The sequence below is a fragment of the Manacus candei genome, unplaced genomic scaffold (genome assembly GCF_025592945.1).
Source record: "Manacus candei isolate 608988 ecotype Guabito, Panama unplaced genomic scaffold, ASM2559294v1 h1tg000073l, whole genome shotgun sequence".
NCBI lineage: Eukaryota > Metazoa > Chordata > Aves > Passeriformes > Pipridae > Manacus > Manacus candei.
This window is the reverse complement of record NW_026138121.1, coordinates 4,807,579-4,818,064: the sequence shown is the minus strand read 5'-3', so window position 1 is coordinate 4,818,064 and position 10,486 is coordinate 4,807,579. Positions and strand designations below refer to the sequence as shown.

General features: G+C 47.6%; 1 protein-coding gene across 2 annotated transcripts in view; it reads left to right on the top strand.

Moving 5' to 3' along the window:
- The first annotated feature begins 403 nt into the window (after window positions 1-403).
- Window positions 404-10,486, top strand: part of KCTD20 (potassium channel tetramerization domain containing 20) — a 28,210-nt gene continuing 18,127 nt past the window's right edge. The window contains exons 1-2 of one of the 2 annotated variants that reach the window (XM_051808759.1): window positions 404-482; window positions 5,220-5,294. The gene's annotated coding sequence lies outside the window, so the exon portion shown is untranslated. Of the gene's footprint in view, window positions 483-5,219; window positions 5,295-6,695; window positions 6,744-10,486 lie in introns of those variants that run through there. The other variant, XM_051808760.1, reaches the window with a different exon arrangement.

The following is a 10,486-nucleotide window of genomic DNA, read 5'->3' as shown; positions in this document are numbered from 1 at the left end:
TGTATTGGGAGGGCACTGGGATGTCCTGGAAGGACACTGGGATAGACTGGGAGGGCACTGGGGTGTCCTGAAGGACACTGGGATAGACTGGGAGAGCACTGGGATGTATTGGGAGGACACTGGGATAGACTGGGAGAGCACTGGGATGTCCTGAAGGGCACTGGGATAGACTGGGAGAGCACTGGGATGTATTGGGAGGACACTGGGATAGACTGGGAGGGCACTGGGATGTATTGGGAGGACACTGGGATAGACTGGGAGAGCACTGGGGTGTCCTGAAGGGCACTGGGATAGACTGGGAGAGCTCCGCTCTCCGGCCCCCTCACGCCCCACCCCTTCCCACTTCTTCGCTTCCCATTGGCCAGTCTGGGAAGTCAATCACGTAGCGGGGCCAATCGCCTGTCGGTGTGGGTGGCGGGCGGGGCTCAGTGGCGGGGCTCCGCCCACCGCCCGCCCGAGGGAGCGGCCGCGGCGGGGACGCGGTGAGTGAGGCCTGGCATGGGGGCGAGGGGTCGGGACTCTTTGGGGCTTTGAGGGGGCTTCTTCCCGGCTCATTATGAGCCTTTAGGGGTCTTCACGGCCCTCTCCGTGCTTTGCGGGCGGTTATGGGCCCGGGGGCGTCTGTGGTGTGCCGTGGGGTTGGGGAGGGGGGGGGCTTCCTTGCGCCGCGGGCAGGGAGGAAGGTGCGGGGCTGAGGGGGAATCTGGGGATCACAGGGGACAGTCGGGGGGTCTGGGGATCACAGGGGACATGGAGGGGGATGCGGAGCCGAGGGGGGGGTCAGTGGGGGTGTCAATGTTGTGAATGGGTTAGGTGGGGCCTCAGGGGACGTGGAGAGGGGCGCGAGGCTGAGGGAGAGTGCGGGTGTCACAGGGGACATGGAGGAGGGGGCTGAGGGGTTGTCTGGGGTGGTCACAAGGGGCTTTATTCTTGTCGCTGGGCTTCAGAGGGGCCTGGGGCGCCAGGGGGTTGTCTGGGGGGTCACAGGGGACATGGAGGAGGGTCTAGGGTCACCGGGGCTGAGAGGGGGTCTAGGGGTCACAGGGGACTTCATTGTTGTGAGTGGGCTTTGGGAGGGGCTGTGGGGCTGAGAAGGGGTCTGGAATCATAGGAGACATGGAGGAGAGGTCGGGGGGGGGCTACAGGGAGCTTTATTGTTGTCAGTGGGCTTTGGAGGGGCCTGGCAGGCTTTGGGGGCTACTCTCTGTGTGTTTGGGGGCAGCACCTTGTGTGCACTGAGTGGGAGCCTCTGTGGGGCTGGGGGTGCCCCTTTCTTTTTTGTGTTTACTTGGAAAGGGGGTCTTTAGGGCGTTTCCTACACTCTGTGTTTGCAGGGGGCTGGGGCTGTTATCCGTGGGTTAGTGCTGCATCCCTGTGTCCCTGACATGTCACCCTGTTTCCTGGGCTGTGTGGGAGGCCAGGACTGTGCCCAGTGCCCTGTGCTGAGCCTGCTGCTGTGCCCACCACCCCCAGAATGGAACCAGCCTCCCCTTGGGGTGTTGCTTGGTCACACACTGCCCTCCCATGCCTGCTCTGGGGCTCTAGGCTGGTGCAGTGTTATTCTTACCATGGTTTTAGGCTTGAGTTTACCTTCCTTGCCCTCCCTCCTTTCTGTCCCCACTGGTCTTTGAAAGGAGCAGATGTTTTAAGGGATTTTCCCCTAAATGAGTGAGTAGGTGAGACCTCAGCCCACTTCTGCTTGTAGGCACTTTCTTGTGTCATCCCTGATCCTGCCTCTCTCTGTGCTGCCTTCTCGGTGACCCGAGGCTTTTCAGGGAAGGGGTGATAATAATGCAAACAGTCTTGGGTATGAGGTTTAATAAGGCCAAGCTCAAGGTGCTGCACCTTGGTTGTGGCAACCCCCGGGATCAATCCAGGTTGGGGAATGAAGGGATTGATTGCAGAGGGGGGGAAGGACTTGGGAATGAGATGTTGGATGTGCCCTGGCACCCAGAGACCCCCCATATGCTGGGCTGATCCCACTGTGTGGGCAGCAGGGGAGGGGGGGATTCTGCCCCTCTGCCCCCTCAGGTGAGACCCCACCTGCAGAGCTGCCTCCAGCACTGGGGTCCCCAACACAGGAAGGACATGGGGCTGCTGGAGCAGGTCCAGAGGAGGCACCAAGATGATCAGAGGGATGGGGCAGCCCTGCTGTGAGGAAAGGCTGAGAGAATTGGGATTGTTCAGCCTGGAGAGGAGAAGTCTTTGGGGTGACTGACTGCAGCCTTCCAGTACCTGAAGGAGCCAACAGGAAGATGGAGAGAGACTATTTAAAAGGGCACGGAGTGACAGGACAAGGGGAATGGCTTCCCACTGCCAGAGGGCAGGATTAGTTGGGATATCTGGGAGAAATCCTTCCCTGTGAGGGTGCTGAGGCCCTGGCACAGGTTGCCCAGAGAAGCTGTGGCTGCCCCATCCCTGGAAGTGTCCCAGGCCAGGTTGGACAGGGCTTGGAGCAACCTGGGATAGTAGAAGGTGTCCCTGCCCATGGCAGGGGTAGAACAAGCTGAGCTTTAATGTCTCTTCCAACCCAGGCCATTCTCTGGTTCTATAAACCTGGGAGGTTGAGAAGCTCTGTAGGGGGAGTTTTTTGAATGACTTTGCCAGGATTGCTGCAAACCCAAATCCTGTTGTAGCAGTAGGTTATGGCTTTAAGGCAGAAAGTTCTCCCTGAACGTGCCTTATCCTCACCTCAGTCCCAGTCCTTCCTGCACAATCCCCAACAGTTCACTGGGAGGAGGTTGTGGCTGGGAATCAGTGGGAAGGCTCAGCTTTCCCTGATGAGGTGTGTCCTTGTTTACCCTGTGCTGGGGCTGTGAGGCTGCCACTACACACAGTCACCTGGCTTTGAGGGCTGTAAATACCTCAGTTCAGAGAAGTGTTTTTTGTGATGTAAACATCAAAACAAGTGAATTACTGGGGTCAGAAATTGTAGGTTAGTTTGTAGACAAAGCTGCTTGTGAGAGTTGTTATTATTCTTCAGGCTGGATTGCCACGTGCCTTTATTACTGTTCTATTTAGGGACAGTCACCTTTTACCAAAATAGACTGATGCTGTTTATAACCTCTGAGTACTTACATCACTAAAAAAAGATGCCCTTTTGCAAAGCAGCCTGTACAACAATTGTTTATCCTGGCACAATTGTCTTTATTTCCTATAATAACATCCACGTAAAAGGGTCTTCTGTGCTCTGATCTTACAGCTCAAATACAGCAGTTTATGTAGAATAAGTGAAACCTGTGCAGATGATTGTGTCTAGACTTATTTCAGCTTATCTTAAAGCAATTAGGAAGAGGTTAAAGTAAGTTCTGCTGTCATGGAATTAGGCACGTGCTGAGTTATTGATATTGTTTCAAGACAGACCTATTTGCAGCACAGAAAAAGCTTTTGGATCTCTTTCAGTGCTGCCTTTTGCTGGTAGAGTTGAAGGGGGTGAGTTTTCTGTTTGAAAGGAGTGATCTTTGTTGTAGGAGTTCATCACATCATTTCATTTTTGGGGAGCTCTCTGTTTGGTATTAAACTGTATAAATGAGTGGAGCTCAGTGAGCCCAGTCAAGCTGCAGGTGCTGACCTGGAAGAAGTTGTAGTTGGAAGGACCAAACTGGTTATTTCTATTCTTCTCAACAGTGGTGAGAACCAAGTTATAGCAAAGCCATTTGAGCTTTGATGTGGATTGCATGGACCTACAGGCAGAGGAAGTGGCTGGGGGCTTTATCTTATTTTTTGGTGGGGTTTCTTGGGGTTGCTTCTTTTCTGGACAGGTTTTGAGACAGTTCTTTGAGTGGAAGCTAAGACAGTCATTCCAGAAGCCTCATCACTGATCTTCCTTGTGCAAACAGAAATGTATCATCTGAGATCAGTCTCAGTTTGTTGGATATGTTCAAAATCACTCAGAGTTACACTTTATTTTCCTGTGCTCCAGAGGAAGCCTTACCTGAGCTATGTCTTTTATAACCATCAGAATTGAGAAACCCTCTTCCCTGAGCTGATTTAGTCATAAATCTGATCCTACCCCAGTGTCTTTGAGGTACCTTCATGTCTTGGCACGTTCAGTCTTTCCTTCTCAGAATCCAACAGGTTTCATAAGCGCTGGCTTGGAGTTTTCTGTTCAGGATATTGTACCATTTCTTTGTGTGGTGACTCAGTCTGTCTCTATAGCTCATGAGAAGTAAGAATCATCATCTTGTTTTATTAGTTGCTGCTTTCAGCACCAAGTTTGGGCCATGCCAGGATGTGTTTGTCACTCAGCCTCATCTTGAACTCCTTCCCTGTGCCAGTGATGGGCAGCCAAGTGTTTAGTTCACAGTGTAGCAGCACAGTCAAAGGAAGCAGAGTGTAATATTATTTAAAAATGTTGCTATTAACTCTCCTTTAAACACCTGAAAACCCACAAGCAGAAAATTTTGGGTGTAGAGAAAGGTAAATAACACTTCACCCTTTGTAATGAATTTGCTCTAAGGCTCCAGTGCTGTAGTTAACACCACCTTTGTCCCCTTTTGCCAAAAGCTGGGATCATAAAGGGACATTGGCCAAGCAGTGGGACTGGATTAATAATTGCATCAGAGCTGCAGAGTCCTGTTAGGAAAGTCACTGCAAAAGAGGCCAACCCAGCAGCCAAAGAACTTGTGAAAGGAGCCTTGCAGGGCTCCCTGACACTGTATGTCCCTGTGCACTCTCACTTTGGTGCCTGTTCCTGCCAAAGCCACTGTCAGAGGCTCTTCCTCCTTCTAGAAAGTTTAATAAATACAAAGTGAGTCTCCCTTCAGCTTCAGCTCGGGACAGACTCTGCAACTGCTGCATTCTGCTCTGGGATCCCAGAGGAGTGTGTGGATAATGAGCTCTTTCTTTGCAAGAAAAATGCTGAGTTGGTGCCTGCTGATAAAGGTCACTTGAGCTGTCTAAAGGATCTCCTGATTTTTAGATGAATTGCTTAATAAGAAGTGAATTTATCTGGAGGATCAGTTCATTACTGGCTAATTTAACCCACATCCAGACAAGCAGCACAATAAACACCTTTCTGTGAGGGAATGTGAAAGGATGAGGAGCCACCAGCATTCTTTTCCATACTTTAGTCATAAGTAGCATAACCAGAGCTAATGCTGAGTTCAGAAATTACCAATTTGCTAAAATTAACCTTTTCTGTAGAAGCAGTGTAATTGCCATATCTGGTTTTTGGGGAGACCTGGCCAGACTGTTGATGAAAACCCCTCTAATTTCAGGTTTTTGATGCCTGGATTGGATCTCCAGTTCCAGCATGACAATCAGCTAAAGCTTTTGGACCTTCTTTAGCCAAGGTTAGTACAAATTTGGGTCCCTGGCTTTTGGATGGCTTTGCCATGGGAATTCTTTACTGTTCTGAGCCTTGACAGTAGAGAGAACCTGGGACTTGTAAGCCAGGCAGCTGGAAGGGAATGTGTTTTGGGAATCTGTTACAGGGAAATAATGACAGTTGCTGTAAGTAAATGAAGTCCTGGCAGCTGCCTTCCCTGTGTCTCATTCCATCAGCTTTCATGGACCTTTCCCCTCCTGTGTCTTGTTCTAATTTGCAGTCACAGTGTGTCCTCTGACCTGGCAGAGACTTTAGGCTGGCCTGGGTGGGTTTTGGCTCCACACAAAAGAAGGACTGAGGACTTTTGAAGGGCAACACAGGCCTGAAATTGAGAAGGAAAATCAATGGCTGTTAGTCTTGGGAGCAGCACTGAAGTGGGCTGTAGTCACTGAAGCTCAACATTCAGTAATTTCATCTGCAGTTTGGGATTGTTTTTTTCCCTCTTGCCCTCAGAACAACCTCAAATGTGTTATGTGCAGCTATTAGAAATGGTGCTGATCCATGGATTGCTCCTGGGAGCGGGAATGTTCAGTCCTCAGTTTTGCTCCTGAACACACAAATATAGTAATACCCTTGTGAACTATAAGTTGAAATGGGTCATATTTATCCCACTGTCAGAGTGGCTGGAGAATTACTCAGCTATTGACTGTGAGAATGAAAATCTGCCTGAGATTCAATACTGAAATAGCCAAAAGAAGCAATAAAAAAAGGGGTGATGGAAGTGGAATGAATATAGAGAAATGAGACTGCAGCTCTGCGTGTCAGGTTTGCCTCTGCAGTTTGTGGACAAATAATATAGATTAGCCTTTATTAGTCATGCTTTCAGTAGCAACAGTGAGTATTACAGGAACTGGGAAATGAAATCAGTTACCAAACAGCTCTCATAAAACAGTCCCTCACTTGGGATGGGGTGTTGTAGTTCAGTCCATGCAATCAGGGAATTTTCAGAAGGAAGCAGAGCTTGGCAGCCATAAAACCAGCAGAACTGCCCCTTGTGACAGCAGTGAGAGGGTGTGTGACAGTTACTGATTGCTGCTGGTAGGCAAAGTTGTGGCTGTGCAGCTTTGAAAAACAGATGGGGCAGGTGTAAATAGCAAGGGATTTTTAATAAATGTAATTCCTGGTCTAGAAAGCACAGCTGAGTCTCTTGGAGCCCAGTGCTGTGGCTCCCTGTGCTGGGACAGCAGCTAGTCCCGTTTGCTGGAGGGAATCTCTGAGTCCACAGGATCCCATTGGATGTCCTGTAAACTGCCTGGATTAAGCACCTGCCCCAGTTTGAGTGGTTTTTCTCAATTTAATAATCAGTGATGCTGTTTTTCTCCAAGTGTATCTGTTTTATAACTGAATGACTGCAGTTCCCACTCAGGTTGTGCTGGTAACTTGGAGAAACTGGAGTGAGAGGTCCACAAAGGAGGTGAGTAGGGAAAAGGCAGGAAGGGAGGAACTTCACAGCAGCAGCAGAGTTCCTGGTCGGGCTGGAGATGAGCTGGGTGGATTTTCCAAGTCCCTCAGTTCATGTGCTCCCATTGCATCTGCTAGTTCAGCATAACTGGAACAAGGAATGGAAAAAAACACAATAATGGAGCTTTAACCTACATGAAAGTGAGCTCATTTCTTCTTCCTCTGGGCGGGGGGATTAAAAACTGTGGTGTTACATAATCTCTACCCCCAGAAAAGCCTCCAGTCTGCCTGGAATGTTATCTGCTGGGGCAGTTGGGAGTTATTATGAATGAGTTCCCTAATCCATTGACAGAAATGTTCCAGCAGGCACTTGCAGACTTCCCTGTAGTCTGATGGTTTTTGAGAAGCCCTTGGTCAGGTGTTGGGGACTGATACAGGCTCAGGAGGTGGACATTTATGTAGCAAAGGCCTTTGTACTGATAGGATTTTTGGAAAAAAGACCTCACTGCCTATATTGGGAAAGGAGTCTTTGGAAATTTTTTAAAAGTTTGCTTTGTTTCTGGAAACTTTAATCAGGAGACCAACTAAGGAATAGAAAAGAAATACAGATTATTAGAATTTCAGTTTCTAATTTGCTGTTACATTTTGATTTCTGAAATCCATGGAGTTTCTCTAATATAGGTAAGCACAATCTGACTCTTTTCTATAGAATCTACTTCACTCTTTTCCATTCAGACAGGCCAAGTTGCAAGTATAAAAAAATAAGATTATTCGGTGATGGGCAAATCAGATGATTCAGGTGTGTTTGAGGAATGGTTCAGTTTGATATAAAGCCCCTCAAAACCATAAGGCTTTGCTCACATCCAGTTTCTATGAGTTCCCATCTAATGGTGTGTAAATTAGGTGATGTTTGAGTCATTTGGGACTGGGCAGGTTTTAGCTTTTACCCCAAATGCAGCTGTGCCACAGAGCCATTTCAGACCTCCCTTTTGAGTGGGATGGAAACCATTGATCTGGGTGCTGCACTGATGGGGAGAAATATTGATCCCTCACATTTCTTGGGCATGTGGGAGAGCAGCTTTCCCATTCCCAGCTTTCTCAGCCTGTGCCAGGGCTGGAATGTGTCTGTCCCTGCCCCATTTCGGGGGGTTTGGGGTGCTGGCCAGTGGGGGAATGGGAGGGAAGTGCTTCCCTGGGGAGGGAAGTCCCCTCCCAGGGGGAATGATGTGCATCTCAGGAAGACCTAAAGGAATGTATTTGATCTGAGGAGCTGCTTTCACGTGGGGTTCTGCTGAGGAGTGATGGACAGCTGGGTTAGAGATGGTCCTCTGGGAATGTGCTGCACGAAACACTGAAGTGAAACCAGTCTGATGATTTCTGTTACCTTGTGTTGCCTGAGCAAGGGGGAAACTGGGGTTCTGTTTATTGATAATTATAAACCTGGGGAGAGCTCAGTGCATTAGGGCTGTGCTATATTTAAATGGTGTTTTGTCTGCCAAATGTCCCTATTACAAAATGTTCTTTGCCAAGATCATGGGCCTCTCCTTTTAAAAGCTGCTTTTGAAGCTCTCAGTTGTTTTCAGAAAATTGGTTAATGTCCATAGCTGGGGCATCTCTGTGTCTTCACTTGGTGCTGTTAAGTCATTCCAAGAGCATTTTAAAGGTGGTGGGAGCAGCTATGGGAAATGCCACTTCACCACTTGTAGAGTGGAATTATTGCATTTCTGAAAGATGAAACTATTATTAAAGCAGAAAATGGAGTGTTCTCCAGCCTCTCCCCCTGTGTGCTGCACACACTCAGCAGTGTCTTTAATTAGGCTGTCACAGCTGAAGCAAAAATAACAAAACAGAACCTCCTCTGAACCAGCTGTGAGATTTAAAGGCTTTTACTCCTCCCCAGAGCAGGGAGCCCTGACAGGGAACATTCCAGCCCCTCATCCTACCACGGGGCTGGAGGAAACATTCTCCTGCTGGTGTTGAGCCTGTTGGGATTTCTGCTCATGTGAGGGGCAGTGCAGCTTTACCACCAAGAGCTGATTTCTTGTATCCCCAGTCAGATTGACAAAAGCCAACTCATTTCATGTTAAAAGTTCTAAAATGTCACTGTTTTGGTCATGTCTGATCAGGACTGAGTTGGAATTCTTGGGTTAGAGAGCTGCTTTGGACATGAACAGACCCTTTAATTAGCAGGCTCTGCACTAAAATCTATCTTGTTAAGGATTTGTTAAAATCATGCATAAACTGGAATATGCTTATTTATTTGTGAATCTCTGGGGTTATGCAGCAGAGTTGAATATTCCTCCCAAGGACAACCTTTGAAGACCATTTCTTTGAAATAAATTAATTTTTTTAAGTCCTGGCCTTTCTTTTGCATGTTGGCTTGGATATAAACATGAAACCAGCTGCAGTTTTGGCAAGAATATTGATGGGTTCTTTCTTGTCAGATTAAAAACAAAATGGAGTGGACTGTTCTGGAATACTCTTCAATTTTAGAACTTTCCTTTTTCAAGAGTGACCTTATTCAATGCCCAAATGAGCACCTTTCCTCTGCACCACCACCTCATTATGTGTGTCGAAACAGGCATCCTCTCTGCTTTTCTCAACTTTGTGTATTTTTTTTTTTAGTGGTATTTTCCCTTTTTTTTAAACTCCCACAAAATATGGCTCCAGTTCCTGGCTAATTTTGCTGTACCACTGCAGTAGCCAAATATTTTTCTGTAAGAATTATTAGTCACAGGAGAAAGAATGCAAGGGAATATTCTTAGAAAGTGTTAGAACTATGCTTGACATGTAAAATATTTATCCAGACGTGTAAACAAATCAAGAGGTGTTTTGCCAGTGTCCCACCGTGAACTTTTGTTGGTCTGGAGTCATGAGCTGCATTTCAGTTCTTGAAAATAAGGTATCAGGTTCTCTGCTGACATGAACTGGGAGTGCTGATGGTTGGCCTCACCTGGCTGAAATTTTAGCCCCTGCTTTTGCCTCCCTAAAAATAAACCAAGATGTGTTTTCCGAAGAGCTGTAACTGTGCTAAAAAAAAATCCCGTGTTTATTTTGGGTTTGGATTACTCTGCATTGCTTGTAGTTACTGATGTGGCTCCACTCTGTGAGTAGCCTTATGTTTGTTTTGCTTTTTGGTATTATCAGTATCTTAGTGAGAGTTAAACAGTGGGTTTGATTCAGGGAACTGTTGTTTTTGAGGACAACACTGATAATCTTCCCTTTGTGCCTCTGCTCCCAAGGAGCATCTCGGCCCTTCAGCAGGAAAATTCAGCTGTGGCTTTATCTGAGCTGCCTTCCAGTGACTCTTGTGGTGAGATGTGGCAGTGCCTCCTGGGGATGCCACATAATCCCCCTGGCAGGGGTGTCCTGTCTCATCCCAAAGTTTGGGACAGATCTCCTGTGCTGGGTGACAACACCTGAGTTTTGTCAGGCCTGGCTCTGCCCTTCCACACTGGGCCTTGAGTCGTGAACCTCTTTCTCAACTCTGCAATATTTCAAATTAAATTGCATTCCATTGCAGCTTCCCCCGTTTTGTTTCGGTTTCTATTATTATTATTATTATTATTTTGAAATCCCTTTGGTAAACAGCTCCTGTAGCTGCATTCAAACTTTCAAAACTGTGCCATCTATTGTTAGTTTTCCAGACTGCTGCTGTGTCATTGGTTAAAAATCAATGGCAGTTGGAGTTGTAGGGCACGAGCTGGGAATGAGGGAGCAGTTACTAGTTGGGATCCCTTCCAGAGGAGGAAGGTG